Below are 15022 nucleotides of genomic sequence, written 5' to 3' on the forward strand. Positions count from 1 at the left end.
AGGAAGTCCTGGGTTCAAATCCCAGCGGTGCCTTTCCTTTATGTAAGCAGTTGTTAGGTCATGACATTCAGCCTCATGCTGAAGAGCAACTGTCAAAACTTTAACACATACTGGGCTCTGTGGCGCAATAGATAGCGCATTGGACTTCTAGACGCAGGTGTGTGGCCATTCAAAGGTTGTGGGTTTGAGTCTCACCAGAGTCGTTTTTTCTTTGAAAACAACAAAATTCATCGCTCCTCACTAATGACACCAATCCACAGTAAACAGCCATGGCGCGGTGCCGTGGCTTAGCTGGTCATAGCGCCTGTCTAGTAAACAGGAAGTCCAGGGTTCAAATCCCAGCGGTGCCTTTTCTTTATGTAAGCAGTTGTTAGGTCATGACATTCAGCCTCATGCTGAAGAGCAACTGTCAAAACTTTAACACATACTGGGCTCTGGTGCGCAATGGATAGCGCTTTGGACTTCTAGACGCAGGTGTGTGGCCATTCAAAGGTTGTGGGTTCGAGTCCCACCAGAGTTGTCTTTTCTTTGAAAACAACAAAATTCATCGCTCCTCACTAAAGACACCAGTCCACAGTAAAAAGCCATGGCGTGGCGCCGTGGCTTAGCTGGTCATAGCGCCTGTCTAGTAAACAGGAAGTCCTGGGTTCAAATCCCAGCGGTGCCTTTCCTTTATGTAAGCAATTGTTAGGTCATGACATTAAGCCTCCTGCTGAAGAGCAACTGTCAAAACTTTAACCCGTACAGGACTATGTGGCGCAATGGATAGCGCATTGGACATCTAGATGCAGATGTGTGGCCATTCGCAGGTTGTGGGTTACAGTCCCACCAGAGTCGTTTTTTCTTTGAAAACAACAAAATTCATCGCTCCTCACTAATGACACCAATCCACAGTAAAAAGCCATGGCGTGGCGCCGTGGCTTAGCTGGTCATAGCGCTTGTCTAGTAAACAGAAAGTCCTGGGTTCAAATCCCAGTGGTGCCTTTCTATTATGTAAGCAGTTGTTAGGTCATGACATTCAGCCTCATGCTGAAGAGCAACTGTCAAAACTTTAACACATACTGGGCTCTGTGGCACAATGGATAGCGCATTAGACTTCTAGGCTCAAGTGTGTGGCCATTCAAAGGTTGTGGGTTCGAGTCCCACCAGAGTAGTCTTTTCTTTGAAAACAACAAAATTCATCGCTCCTCACTAAAGACTCCAGTCCACAACAAAACTCCATGGAGCGGTGCTGTGGCTTAGCAGGTCATAGCGCCTGTCTAGTAAACAGAAGGTCCTGCATTCTAATCACAGCGGTGCCTTTCTATTATGTAAGCAGTTGTTAGGTCATGACATTCAGCCTCATGCTGAAGAGCAACTGTCAAAACTTTAGCACATACTGGGCTCTGTGGCGCAATGGATAGCGCATTGGACTTCTAGACGCAGGTGTGTGGCCATTCAAAGGTTGTGTGTTCGAGTCCTACCAGAGTCATTTTTTCTTTGAAAACAACAAAATTCATCGCTCCTCACTAATGACACCAATCCACAGTAAAAAGCCAAGCGTGGCGTCGTGGCTTAGCTGGTCATAGCCCCTGTCTAGTAAACAGGAAGTCCTGGGTTCAAATCCCAGCTGTGCCTTTCTATTATGTAAGCAGTTGTTAGGTCATGACATTCAGCCTCATGCTGAAGAGCAACTGTCAAAACTTTAACCCGTACTGGACTATGTGGCGCAATGGATAGCGCATTGGTCTTCTAGACGCGGGTGTGTGGCCATTTGAAGGTTGTGGGTTCGAGTCCCACCAGAGTTGTTTTTTCTTTGAAAACAACAAAATTCATCGCTCCTCACTAATGACACCAATCCACAGTAAAAAGCCATGGCGTGGCGCCGTGGCTTAGCTGGTCATAGCGCCTGTCTAGTAAACAGAAAGTCCTGGGTTCAAATCCCAGCGGTGCCTTTCTATTATGTAAGCAGTTATTAGGTCATGACATTCAGCCTCATGCTGAAGAGCAACTGTCAAAACTTTAACAAATATTGGGCTCTGTGGTCCAATGGATAGCGCATTGGACTTCTAGACTCAGGTACGTGGCCATTCAAAGGTTGTGGGTTCGAGTCCCACCAGAGTTGTTTTTTCTTTGAAAACAACAAAATTCATCGCTCCTCACTAATGACACCAATCCACAGTAAAAAGCCATGGTACGGCGCCGTGGCTTAGTTGGTCATAGCGCCTGTCTAGTAAACAGGAAGTCCTGGGTTCAAATCCCAGCGGTGCCTTTCTATTATGTAAGCAGTTATTAGGTCATGACATTCAGCCTCATGCTGAAGAGCAACTGTCAAAACTTTAGCACATACTGGGCTCTGTGGCGCAATGGATAGCGCATTGGACTTCTATACGCAGGTGTGTGACCATTCAAAGGTTGTGGGTTTGAGTCCCACCAGAGTTGTTTTTTCTTTGAAAACAACAAAATTCATTGCTCCTCACTAATGACACCAATCCACAGTAAAAAGCCATGGTACGGCGCCGTGGCTTAGCTGGTCATAGCGCCTGTCTAGTAAACAGGAAGTCCTGTGTTCAAATCCCAGCAGTGCCTTTCAATTATGTAAGCAGTTGTTAGGTCATGACATTCAGCCTCATGCTGAAGAGCAACTGTCAAAACTTTAACACATACTGAGCTCTGTGGGGCAATGGATAGCGCATTGGACTTCTAGACGCAGGTATGTGGCCATTCAAAGGTTGTGGGTTCGAGTCCCACCAGAGTTGTTTTTTCTTTGAAAACAACAAAATTCATCGCTCCTCACTAATGACACCAATCCACAGTAAAAAACCCATGGTACGGCGCCGTGGCTTAGCTGGTCATAGCGCCTGTCTAGTAAACAGGAAGTCCTGAGTTCAAATTCCAGCGGTGCCTTTCTGTTATGTTAGGTCATGACATTAAGCCTCCTGCTGAAGAGCAACTGTCAAAACTTTAACACGTACTGGACTATGTGGCGCAATGGATAGCACATTGGACATCTAGTTGCAGGTGTGTGGCCATTTGAAGGTTGTGTGTTCGAGTCCCACCAGAGTCGTTTTTTCTTTGAAAACAACAAAATTCATCGCTCCTCACTAATGACACCAATCCACAGTAAAAAGCCATGGTACGGCGCCGTGGCTTAGCTGGTCATAGCGCCTGTCTAGTAAACAGGAAGTCCTGGGTTCAAATCCCAGCGGTGCCTTTCTATTATGTAAGCCAGGGGTGCTCATTACGTCGATCGCGATCGACCGGTCGATCGCGAAGGAAGTGTCGGTCGATCGTGAAGGAACGTGCATAGATCTCGTGACATAAAATAGTAGTAGATGAATCGCACATCTGCAGTGACGGTTGTATTTGGATTGACATTCACGGTAGCCAATCTGCAATCCACTCAACACCCCCCCCCCCCCCCCGCTCAACGTATTACGTTCGCCACCCCCCCCCCCCCCCGCTCAACAAATTACGTTCGCCGCCACCCCCGGTAGATCTTTCTGACTCGGTCATCTTATAAGTAGCTCGCAAGCCGAAAACTTGTGGGCACCCCTGATGTAAGCAGTTGTTAGGTCATGACATTCAGCCTCATGCTGAAGAGCAACTATCAAAACTTTAACACATAGTGGGCTCTGTGGCGCAATGTGTAGCGCATTGGACTTCTAGACGCAGGTACGTGGCCATTCAAAGGTTGTGGGTTTGAGTCCCACCAGAGTTGTTTTTTCTTTGAAAACAACAAAATTCATCGCTCCTCACTAAAGACTCCAGTCCACAACAAAACTCCATGGAGCGGCGCCGTGGCTTAGCTGGTCATAGCGCCTGTCTAGTAAACAGGAAGTCCTGGTTTCAAATTCCAGCGGTGCCTTTCTATTATGTAAGCAGTTGTTAGGTCATGACATTCAGCCTCATGCTGAAGAGCAACTATCAAAACTTTAACACATAGTGGGCTCTGTGGCGCAATGGATAGCGCATTGGACTTCTAGACGCAGGTACGTGGCCATTCAAAGGTTGTGGGTTCGAGTCCCACCAGAGTTGCTTTTTCTTTGAAAACAACAAAATTCATCGCTCCTCACTAATGACACCAATCCACAGTAAAAAACCCATGGTACGGCGCCGTGGCTTAGCTGGTCATAGCGCCTGTCTAGTAAACAGGAAGTCCTGAGTTCAAATTCCAGTGGTGCCTTTCTGTTATGTTAGGTCATGACATTAAGCCTCCTGCTGAAGAGCAACTGTCAAAACTTTAACACGTACTGGACTATGTGGCGCAATGGATAGCACATTGGACATCTAGTTGCAGGTGTGTGGCCATTTGAAGGTTGTGTGTTCGAGTCCCACCAGAGTCGTTTTTTCTTTGAAAACAACAAAATTCATCGCTCCTCACTAATGACACCAATCCACAGTAAAAAGCCATGGTACGGCGCCGTGGCTTAGCTGGTCATAGCGCCTGTCTAGTAAACAGGAAGTCCTGGGTTCAAATCCCAGCGGTGCCTTTCTATTATGTAAGCAGTTGTTAGGTCATGACATTCAGCCTCATGCTGAAGAGCAACTATCAAAACTTTAACACATAGTGGGCTCTGTGGCGCAATGGATAGCGCATTGGACTTCTAGACGCAGGTACGTGGCCATTCAAAGGTTGTGGGTTTGAGTCCCACCAGAGTTGTTTTTTCTTTGAAAACAACAAAATTCATCGCTCCTCACTAAAGACTCCAGTCCACAACAAAACTCCATGGAGCGGCGCCGTGGCTTAGCTAGTCATAGCGCCTGTCTAGTAAACAGGAAGTCCTGGGTTCAAATCCCAGCGGTGCCTTTCTATTATGTAAGCAGTTGTTAGGTCATGACATTCAGCCTCATGCTGAAGAGCAACTGTCAAAACTTTAACACATATTGAGCTCTTTGGGGCAATGGATAGCGCATTGGACTTCTAGACGCAGGTACGTGGCCATTCAAAGGTTGTGGGTTCGAGTCCCACCAGACTTGCTTTTTCTTTGAAAACAACAAAATTCATCGCTCCTCACTAATGACACCAATCCACAGTAAAAAACCCTTGGTACTGCGCCGTGGCTTAGCTGGTCATAGCCCCTGTCTAGTAAACAGGAAGTCCTGGGTTCAAATCCCAGCGGTGCCTTTCTGTTATGTTAGGTCATGACATTCAGCCTCATGCTGAAGAGCAACTGTCAAAACTTTAACACATACTGGGCTCAGTGGCGCAATGGATAGCGCATTGGACTTCTATACGCAGGTGTGTGGCCATTCAAAGGTTGTGGGTTCGAGTCCCACCAGAGTTGTTTTTTCTTTGAAAACAACAAAATTCATTGCTCCTCACTAATGACACCAATCCACAGTAAAAAGCCATGGTACGGCGCCGTGGCTTAGCTGGTCATAGCGCCTGTCTAGTAAACAGGAAGTCCTGTGTTCAAATCCCAGCAGTGCCTTTCAATTATGTAAGCAGTTGTTAGGTCATGACATTCAGCCTCATGCTGAAGAGCAACTGTCAAAACTTTAACACATACTGAGCTCTGTGGGGCAATGGATAGCACATTGGACTTCTAGACGCAGGTATGTGGCCATTCAAAGGTTGTGGGTTCGAGTCCCACCAGAGTTGTTATTTCTTTGAAAACAACAAAATTCATCGCTCCTCACTAAAGACTCCAGTCCACAACAAAACTCCATGGAGCGGCGCCGTGGCTTAGCTGGTCATAGCGCCTGTCTAGTAAACAGGAAGTCCTGGGTTCAAATTCCAGCGGTGCCTTTCTATTATGTAAGCAGTTGTTAGGTCATGACATTCAGCCTCATGCTGAAGAGCAACTATCAAAACTTTAACACATAGTGGGCTCTGTGGCGCAATGGATAGCGCATTGGACTTCTAGACGCAGGTACATGGCCATTCAAAGGTTGTGGGTTCGAGTCCCACCAGAGTTGCTTTTTCTTTGAAAAAAACAAAATTCATCGCTCCTCACTAATGACACCAATCCACAGTAAAAAACCCATGGTACGGCACCGTGGCTTAGCTTGTCATAGCGCCTGTCTAGTAAACAGGAAGTCCTGAGTTCAAATTCCAGCGGTGCCTTTCTGTTATGTTAGGTCATGACATTAAGCCTCCTGCTGAAGAGCAACTGTCAAAACTTTAACACGTACTGGACTATGTGGCGCAATGGATAGCACATTGGACATCTAGTTGCAGGTGTGTGGCCATTTGAAGGTTGTGTGTTCGAGTCCCACCAGAGTCATTTTTTCTTTGAAAACAACAAAATTCATCGCTCCTCACTAATGACACCAATCCACAGTAAAAAGCCATGGTACGGCGCAGTGGCTTAGCTGGTCATAGCGCCTGTCTAGTAAACAGGAAGTCCTGGGTTCAAATCCCAGCGGTGCCTTTCTATTATGTAAGCAGTTGTTAGGTCATGACATTCAGCCTCATGCTGAAGAGCAACTATCAAAACTTTAACACATAGTGGGCTCTGTGGCGCAATGGATAGCGCATTGGACTTCTAGACGCAGGTACGTGGCCATTCAAAGGTTGTGGGTTTGAGTCCCACCAGAGTTGTTTTTTCTTTGAAAACAACAAAATTCATCGCTCCTCACTAAAGACTCCAGTCCACAACAAAACTCCATGGCGCGGCGCCGTGGCTTAGCTGGTCATAGCGCCTGTCTAGTAAACAGGAAGTCCTGGGTTCAAATCCCAGCGGTGCCTTTCTATTATGTAAGCAGTTGTTAGGTCATGACATTCAGCCTCATGCTGAAGAGCAACTGTCAAAACTTTAACACGTATTGAGCTCTGTGGGGCAATGGATAGCGCATTGGACTTCTAGACGCAGGTACGTGGCCATTCAAAGGTTGTGGGTTCGAGTCCCACCAGACTTGCTTTTTCTTTGAAAACAACAAAATTCATCGCTCCTCACTAATGACACCAATCCACAGTAAAAAACCCTTGGTACTGCGTCGTGGCTTAGCTGGTCATAGCCCCTGTCTAGTAAACAGGAAGTCCTGGGTTCAAATCCCAGCGGTGCCTTTCTGTTATGTTAGGTCATGACATTCAGCCTCATGCTGAAGAGCAACTGTCAAAACTTTAACACATACTGGGCTCTGTGGCGCAATGGATAGCGCATTGGACTTCTATACGCAGGTGTGTGGCCATTCAAAGGTTGTGGGTTCGAGTCCCACCAGAGTTGCTTTTTCTTTGAAAACAACAAAATTCATCGCTCCTCACTAATGACACCAATCCACAGTAAAAAACCCTTGGTACTGCGTCGTGGCTTAGCTGGTCATAGCGCCTGTCTAGTAAACAGGAAGTCCTGGGTTCAAATCCCAGTGGTGCCTTTCTGTTATGTTAGGTCATGACATTCAGCCTCATGCTGAAGAGCAACTGTCAAAACTTTAACACATACTGGGCTCTGTGGCGCAATGGATAGCGCATTGGACTTCTATACGCAGGTGTGTGGCCATTCAAAGGTTGTGGGTTCGAGTCCCACCAGAGTTGCTTTTTCTTTGAAAACAACAAAATTCATCGCTCCTCACTAATGACACCAATCCACAGTAAAAAACCCATGGTACGGCGCCGTGGCTTAGCTGGTCATAGCGCCTGTCTAGTAAACAGGAAGTCCTGAGTTCAAATCCCAGCGGTGCCTTTCTGTTATGTTAGGTCATGACATTAAGCCTCCTGCTGAAGAGCAACTGTCAAAACTTTAACACGTACTGGACTATGTGGCGCAATGGATAGCACATTGGACATCTAGTTGCAGGTGTGTGGCCATTTGAAGGTTGTGTGTTCGAGTCCCACCAGAGTCATTTTTTCTTTGAAAACAACAAAATTCATCGCTCCTCACTAATGACACCAATCCACAGTAAAAAGCCATGGAACGGCGCCGTGGCTTAGCTGGTCATAGCGCCTGTCTAGTAAACAGGAAGTCCTGGGTTCAAATTCCAGCGGTGCCTTTCTATTATGTAAGCAGTTGTTAGGTCATGACATTCAGCCTCATGCTGAAGAGCAACTATCAAAACTTTAACACATAGTGGGCTCTGTGGCGCAATGGATAGCGCATTGGACTTCTAGACACAGGTACGTGGCCATTCAAAGGTTGTGGGTTTGAGTCCCACCAGAGTTGTTTTTTCTTTGAAAACAACAAAATTCATCGCTCCTCACTAAAGACTCCAGTCCACAACAAAACTCCATGGCGCGGCGCCGTGGCTTAGCTGGTCATAGCGCCTGTCTAGTAAACAGGAAGTCCTGGGTTCAAATCCCAGCGGTGCCTTTCTATTATGTAAGCAGTTGTTAGGTCATGACATTCAGCCTCATGCTGAAGAGCAACTGTCAAAACTTTAACACATATTGAGCTCTGTGGGGCAATGGATAGCGCATTGGACTTCTAGACGCAGGTACGTGGCCATTCAAAGGTTGTGGGTTCGAGTCCCACCAGACTTGCTTTTTCTTTGAAAACAACAAAATTCATCGCTCCTCACTAATGACACCAATCCACAGTAAAAAACCCTTGGTACTGCGCCGTGGCTTAGCTGGTCATAGCCCCTGTCTAGTAAACAGGAAGTCCTGGGTTCAAATCCCAGCGGTGCCTTTCTGTTATGTTAGGTCATGACATTCAGCCTCATGCTGAAGAGCAACTGTCAAAACTTTAACACAGACTGGGCTCTGTGGCGCAATGGATAGCGCATTGGACTTCTATACGCAGGTGTGTGGCCATTCAAAGGTTGTGGGTTCGAGTCCCACCAGAGTTGTTTTTTCTTTGAAAACAACAAAATTCATTGCTCCTCACTAATGACACCAATCCACAGTAAAAAGCCATGGTACGGCGCCGTGGCTTAGCTGGTCATAGCGCCTGTCTAGTAAACAGGAAGTCCTGTGTTCAAATCCCAGCAGTGCCTTTCAATTATGTAAGCAGTTGTTAGGTCATGACATTCAGCCTCATGCTGAAGAGCAACTATCAAAACTTTAACACATAGTGGGCTCTGTGGCGCAATGGATAGCGCATTGGACTTCTAGACGCAGGTACGTGGCCATTCAAAGGTTGTGGGTTCGAGTCCCACCAGAGTTGCTTTTTCTTTGAAAAAAACAAAATTCATCGCTCCTCACTAATGACACCAATCCACAGTAAAAAACCCATGGTACGGCGCCGTGGCTTAGCTGGTCATAGCGCCTGTCTAGTAAACAGGAAGTCCTGAGTTCAAATCCCAGCGGTGCCTTTCTGTTATGTTAGGTCATGACATTAAGCCTCCTGCTGAAGAGCAACTGTCAAAACTTTAACATGTACTGGACTATGTGGCGCAATGGATAGCACATTGGACATCTAGTTGCAGGTGTGTGGCCATTTGAAGGTTGTGTGTTCGAGTCCCACCAGAGTCATTTTTTCTTTGAAAACAACAAAATTCATCGCTCCTCACTAATGACACCAATCCACAGTAAAAAGCCATGGTACGGCGCCGTGGCTTAGCTGGTCATAGCGCCTGTCTAGTAAACAGGAAGTCCTGGGTTCAAATCCCAGCGGTGCCTTTCTATTATGTAAGCAGTTGTTAGGTCATGACATTCAGCCTCATGCTGAAGAGCAACTATCAAAACTTTAACACATAGTGGGCTCTGTGGCGCAATGGATAGCGCATTGGACTTCTAGACACAGGTACGTGGCCATTCAAAGGTTGTGGGTTTGAGTCCCACCAGAGTTGTTTTTTCTTTGAAAACAACAAAATTCATCGCTCCTCACTAAAGACTCCAGTCCACAACAAAACTCCATGGCGCGGCGCCGTGGCTTAGCTGGTCATAGCGCCTGTCTAGTAAACAGGAAGTCCTGGGTTCAAATCCCAGCGGTGCCTTTCTATTATGTAAGCAGTTGTTAGGTCATGACATTCAGCCTCATGCTGAAGAGCAACTGTCAAAACTTTAACACATATTGAGCTCTGTGGGGCAATGGATAGCGCATTGGACTTCTAGACGCAGGTACGTGGCCATTCAAAGGTTGTGGGTTCGAGTCCCACCAGACTTGCTTTTTCTTTGAAAACAACAAAATTCATCGCTCCTCACTAATGACACCAATCCACAGTAAAAAACCCTTGGTACTGCGCCGTGGCTTAGCTGGTCATAGCCCCTGTCTAGTAAACAGGAAGTCCTGGGTTCAAATCCCAGCGGTGCCTTTCTGTTATGTTAGGTCATGACATTCAGCCTCATGCTGAAGAGCAACTGTCAAAACTTTAACACATACTGGGCTCTGTGGCGCAATGGATAGCGCATTGGACTTCTATACGCAGGTGTGTGGCCATTCAAAGGTTGTGGGTTCGAGTCCCACCAGAGTTGTTTTTTCTTTGAAAACAACAAAATTCATTGCTCCTCACTAATGACACCAATCCACAGTAAAAAGCCATGGTACGGCGCCGTGGCTTAGCTGGTCATAGCGCCTGTCTAGTAAACAGGAAGTCCTGTGTTCAAATCCCAGCAGTGCCTTTCAATTATGTAAGCAGTTGTTAGGTCATGACATTCAGCTTCATGCTGAAGAGCAACTGTCAAAACTTTAACACATACTGAGCTCTGTGGGGCAATGGATAGCACATTGGACTTCTAGACGCAGGTATGTGGCCATTCAAAGGTTGTGGGTTCGAGTCCCACCAGAGTTGTTTTTTCTTTGAAAACAACAAAATTCATCGCTCCTCACTAAAGACTCCAGTCCACAACAAAACTCCATGGAGCGGCGCCGTGGCTTAGCTGGTCATAGCGCCTGTCTAGTAAACAGGAAGTCCTGGGTTCAAATTCCAGCGGTGCCTTTCTATTATGTAAGCAGTTGTTAGGTCATGACATTCAGCCTCATGCTGAAGAGCAACTATCAAAACTTTAACACATAGTGGGCTCTGTGGCGCAATGGATAGCGCATTGGACTTCTAGACGCAGGTACGTGGCCATTCAAAGGTTGTGGGTTCGAGTCCCACCAGAGTTGCTTTTTCTTTGAAAAAAACAAAATTCATCGCTCCTCACTAATGACACCAATCCACAGTAAAAAACCCATGGTACGGCACCGTGGCTTAGCTGGTCATAGTGCCTGTCTAGTAAACAGGAAGTCCTGAGTTCAAATTCCAGCGGTGCCTTTCTGTTATGTTAGGTCATGACATTAAGCCTCCTGCTGAAGAGCAACTGTCAAAACTTTAACACGTACTGGACTATGTGGCGCAATGGATAGCACATTGGACATCTAGTTGCAGGTGTGTGGCCATTTGAAGGTTGTGTGTTCGAGTCCCACCAGAGTCATTTTTTCTTTGAAAACAACAAAATTCATCGCTCCTCACTAATGACACCAATCCACAGTAAAAAGCCATGGTACGGCGCCGTGGCTTAGCTGGTCATAGCGCCTGTCTAGTAAACAGGAAGTCCTGGGTTCAAATCCCAGCGGTGCCTTTCTATTATGTAAGCAGTTGTTAGGTCATGACATTCAGCCTCATGCTGAAGAGCAACTATCAAAACTTTAACACATAGTGGGCTCTGTGGCGCAATGGATAGCGCATTGGACTTCTAGACGCAGGTACGTGGCCATTCAAAGGTTGTGGGTTCGAGTCCCACCAGCGTTGCTTTTTCTTTGAAAACAACAAAATTCATCGCTCCTCACTAATGACACCAATCCACAGTAAAAAACCCATGGTACGGCACCATGGCTTAGCTGGTCATAGCGCCTGTCTAGTAAACAGGAAGTCCTGAGTTCAAATCCCAGCGGTGCCTTTCTGTTATGTTAGGTCATGACATTAAGCCTCCTGCTGAAGAGCAACTGTCAAAACTTTAACACATACTGGGCTCTGTGGCGCAATGGATAGCACATTGGACATCTAGTTGCAGGTGTGTGTCCATTTGAAGGTTGTGGGTTTGAGTCCCACCAGAGTCGTTTTTTCTTTGAAAACAACAAAATTCATCGCTCCTCACTAATGACACCAATCCACAGTAAAAAGCCATGGTACGGCGCCGTGGCTTAGCTGGTTATAGCGCCTGTCTAGTAAACAGGAAGTCCTGGGTTCAAATCCCAGCGGTGCCTTTCTATTATGTAAGCAGTTGTTAGGTCATGACATTTAGCCTCCTGCTGAAGAGCAACTGTCAAAACTTTAATACATACTGGGCTCTGTGGTGCAATGGATAGCGCATTGGACTTCTAGACGCAGGTGTGTGGCCATTTAAAGGTTGTGGGTTCGAGTCCCACCAGAGTCGTTTTTTCTTTGAAAACAACAAAATTCATCGCTCCTCACTAATGACACCAATCCACAGTAAAAAGCCATGGTACGGCGCCGTGGCTTAGCTGGTCATAGCACCTGTCTAGTAAACAGGAAGTCCTGGGTTCAAATCCCAGCGGTGCCTTTCTATTATGTAAGCAGTTGTTAGGTCATGACATTCAGCCTCATGCTGAAGAGCAACTGTCAAAACTTAAACACATACTGGGCTCTGTGGCGCAATGGATAGCGCATTGGACTTCTAGACGCAGGTGTGTGGCCATTCAAAGGTTGTGGGTTCGAGTCCCACCAGAGTCGTTTTTTCTTTGAAAACAACAAAATTCATCGCTCCTCACTAATGACACCAATCCACAGTAAACAGGCATGGCGTGGCGCCGTGGCTTAGCTGGTCATAGCGCCTGTCTAGTAAACAGGAAATCCTGGGTTCAAATCCCAGCGGTGCCTTTCCATTATGTAAGCAGTTGTTAGGTCATGACATTTAGCCTCCTGCTGAAGAGCAACTGTCAAAACTTTAACACATGCTGGGCTCTGTGGCGCAATGGATAGCGCATTGGACTTCTAGACGCAGGTGTGTGGCCATTCAAAGGTTGTGGGTTTGAGTCCCACCAGAGTCATTTTTCTTTGAAAACAACAAAATTCATCGCTCCTCACTAATGACACCAATCCACAGTAAAAAGCCATGGCGTGGCGCCGTGGCTTAGCTGGTCATAGCGCCTGTCTAGTAAACAGGAAGTCCTGGGTTCAAGTCCCAGCGGTGCCTTTCCTTTATGTAAGCAGTTGTTAGGTCATGACATTTAGCCTCCTGCTGAAGAGCAACTGTCAAAACTTTAACACATACTGGGCTCTGTGGCGCAATGGATAGCGCATTGGACTTCTAGACGCAGGTGTGTGGCCATTCAAAGGTTGTGGGTTCGAGTCCCCCCAGAGTCGTTTTTTCTTTGAAAACAACAAAATTCATTGCTCCTCACTAATGACACCAATCCACAGTAAAAAGCCATGGCGTGGTGCCGTGGCTTAGCTGGTCATAGCGCCTGTCTAGTAAACAGGAAGTCCTGGGTTCAAATCCCAGCGGTGCCTTTCTATTATGTAAGCAGTTGTTAGGTCATGACATTCAGCCTCATGCTGAAGAGCAACTGTCAAAACTTTAACACATACTGGGCTCTGTGGCGCAATGGATAGCGCATTGGACTTCTAGACGCAGGTGTGTGGCCATTCAAAGGTTGTGGGTTCGAGTCCCACCAGAGTCGTTTTTTCTTTGAAAACAACAAAATTCATCGCTCCTCACTAATGACACCAATCCACAGTAAACAGCCATGGCGTTGCGCCGTGGCTTAGCTGGTCATAGCGCCTGTCTAGTAAACAGGAAATCCTGGGTTCAAATCCCAGTGGTGCCTTTCCTTTACGTAAGCAGTTGTTAGGTCATGACATTTAGCCTCCTGCTGAAGAGCAACTGTCAAAACTTTAACACATGCTGGGCTCTGTGGCGCAATGGATAGCGCATTGGACTTCTAGACGCAGGTGTGTGGCCATTCAAAGGTTGTGGGTTCGAGTCCCACCAGAGTCATTTTTTCTTTGAAAACAACAAAATTCATCGCTCCTCACTAATGACACCAATCCACAGTAAAAAGCCATGGCGTGGCGCCGTGGCTTAGCTGGTCATAGCGCCTGTCTAGTAAACAGGAAATCCTGGGTTCAAATCCCAGCGGTGCCTTTCCTTTATGTAAGCAGTTGTTAGGTCATGACATTTAGCCTCCTGCTGAAGAGCAACTGTCAAAACTTTAACACATGCTGGGCTCTGTGGTGCAATGGATAGCGCATTGGACTTCTAGACGCAGGTGTGTGGCCATTCAAAGGTTGTGGGTTCGAGTCCCACCAGAGTCATTTTTTCTTTGAAAACAACAAAATTCATCGCTCCTCACTAATGACACCAATCCACAGTAAAAAGCCATGGCGTGGCGCCGTGGCTTAGCTGGTCATAGCGCCTGTCTAGTAAACAGGAAGTCCTGGGTTCAAGTCCCAGCGGTGCCTTTCCTTTATGTAAGCAGTTGTTAGGTCATGACATTTAGCCTCCTGCTGAAGAGCAACTGTCAAAACTTTAACACATAATGGACTCTGTGGCGCAATGGATAGCGCATTGGACTTCTAGACGCAGGTGTGTGGCCATTCAAAGGTTGTGGGTTCGAGTCCCACCAGAGTCGTTTTTTCTTTGAAAACAACAAAATTCATCGCTCCTCACTAATGACACCAATCCATAGTAAAAAGCCATGGCGTGGCGCCATGGGTTAGCTGGTCATAGCGCCTGTCTAGTAAACAGGAAGTCCTGGGTTCAAATCCCAGCGGTGCCTTTCTATTATGTAAGCAGTTGTTAGGTCATGACATTCAGCCTCATGCTGAAGAGCAACTGTCAAAACTTTAACACATACTGGGCTCTGTGGCGCAATGGATAGAGCATTGGACATCTAGATGCAGGTGTGTGGCCATTCAAAGGTTGTGGGTTCAAGTCCCCCCAGAGTCGTTTTTTCTTTGAAAACAACAAAATTCATCGCTCCTCACTAATGACACCAATCCACAGTAAACAGCCATGGCGTGGCGCCGTGGCTTAGCTGGTCATAGCGCCTGTCTAGTAAACAGGAAATCCTGGGTTCAAATCCCAGCGGTGCCTTTCCTTTATGTAAGCAGTTTTTAGGTCATGACATTTAGCCTCCTGCTGAAGAGCAACTGTCAAAACTTTAACACATACTGGGCTCTGTGGCGCAATGGATAGCGCATTGGACTTCTAGATGCAGGTGTGTGGCCATTCAAAGGTTGTGGGTTCGAGTCCCACCAGAGTTGTTTTTTCTTT

General features: G+C 46.7%; 7 non-coding genes across 7 annotated transcripts; all 7 read left to right on the plus strand.

Annotated features, from left to right (window-relative positions):
* The first annotated feature begins 2177 nt into the window (after positions 1–2177).
* trnat-agu (transfer RNA threonine (anticodon AGU)) lies at positions 2178–2251 on the plus strand. Its single transcript has one exon. It is a non-coding gene; the product is annotated as a tRNA-Thr (tRNA).
* A 10136-nt stretch (positions 2252–12387) lies between these two features.
* trnar-ucu (transfer RNA arginine (anticodon UCU)) lies at positions 12388–12477 on the plus strand. The gene is given in 2 exon segments: positions 12388–12424; positions 12442–12477. It is a non-coding gene; the product is annotated as a tRNA-Arg (tRNA).
* Positions 12478–12704: 227 nt separating this feature from the next.
* On the plus strand, positions 12705–12794 carry trnar-ucu (transfer RNA arginine (anticodon UCU)). Its single transcript is given in 2 exon segments — positions 12705–12741; positions 12759–12794. It is a non-coding gene; the product is annotated as a tRNA-Arg (tRNA).
* A 543-nt stretch (positions 12795–13337) lies between these two features.
* Positions 13338–13427, plus strand: trnar-ucu (transfer RNA arginine (anticodon UCU)). Its single transcript is given in 2 exon segments — positions 13338–13374; positions 13392–13427. It is a non-coding gene; the product is annotated as a tRNA-Arg (tRNA).
* Positions 13428–13654: 227 nt separating this feature from the next.
* On the plus strand, positions 13655–13744 carry trnar-ucu (transfer RNA arginine (anticodon UCU)). Its single transcript is given in 2 exon segments — positions 13655–13691; positions 13709–13744. It is a non-coding gene; the product is annotated as a tRNA-Arg (tRNA).
* Positions 13745–13971: 227 nt separating this feature from the next.
* Positions 13972–14061, plus strand: trnar-ucu (transfer RNA arginine (anticodon UCU)). The gene is given in 2 exon segments: positions 13972–14008; positions 14026–14061. It is a non-coding gene; the product is annotated as a tRNA-Arg (tRNA).
* A 227-nt stretch (positions 14062–14288) lies between these two features.
* On the plus strand, positions 14289–14378 carry trnar-ucu (transfer RNA arginine (anticodon UCU)). Its single transcript is given in 2 exon segments — positions 14289–14325; positions 14343–14378. It is a non-coding gene; the product is annotated as a tRNA-Arg (tRNA).
* The last annotated feature ends 644 nt before the right edge of the window (positions 14379–15022 follow it).

Source organism: Brachyhypopomus gauderio, chromosome 7 (assembly GCF_052324685.1).
Source record: "Brachyhypopomus gauderio isolate BG-103 chromosome 7, BGAUD_0.2, whole genome shotgun sequence".
NCBI lineage: Eukaryota > Metazoa > Chordata > Actinopteri > Gymnotiformes > Hypopomidae > Brachyhypopomus > Brachyhypopomus gauderio.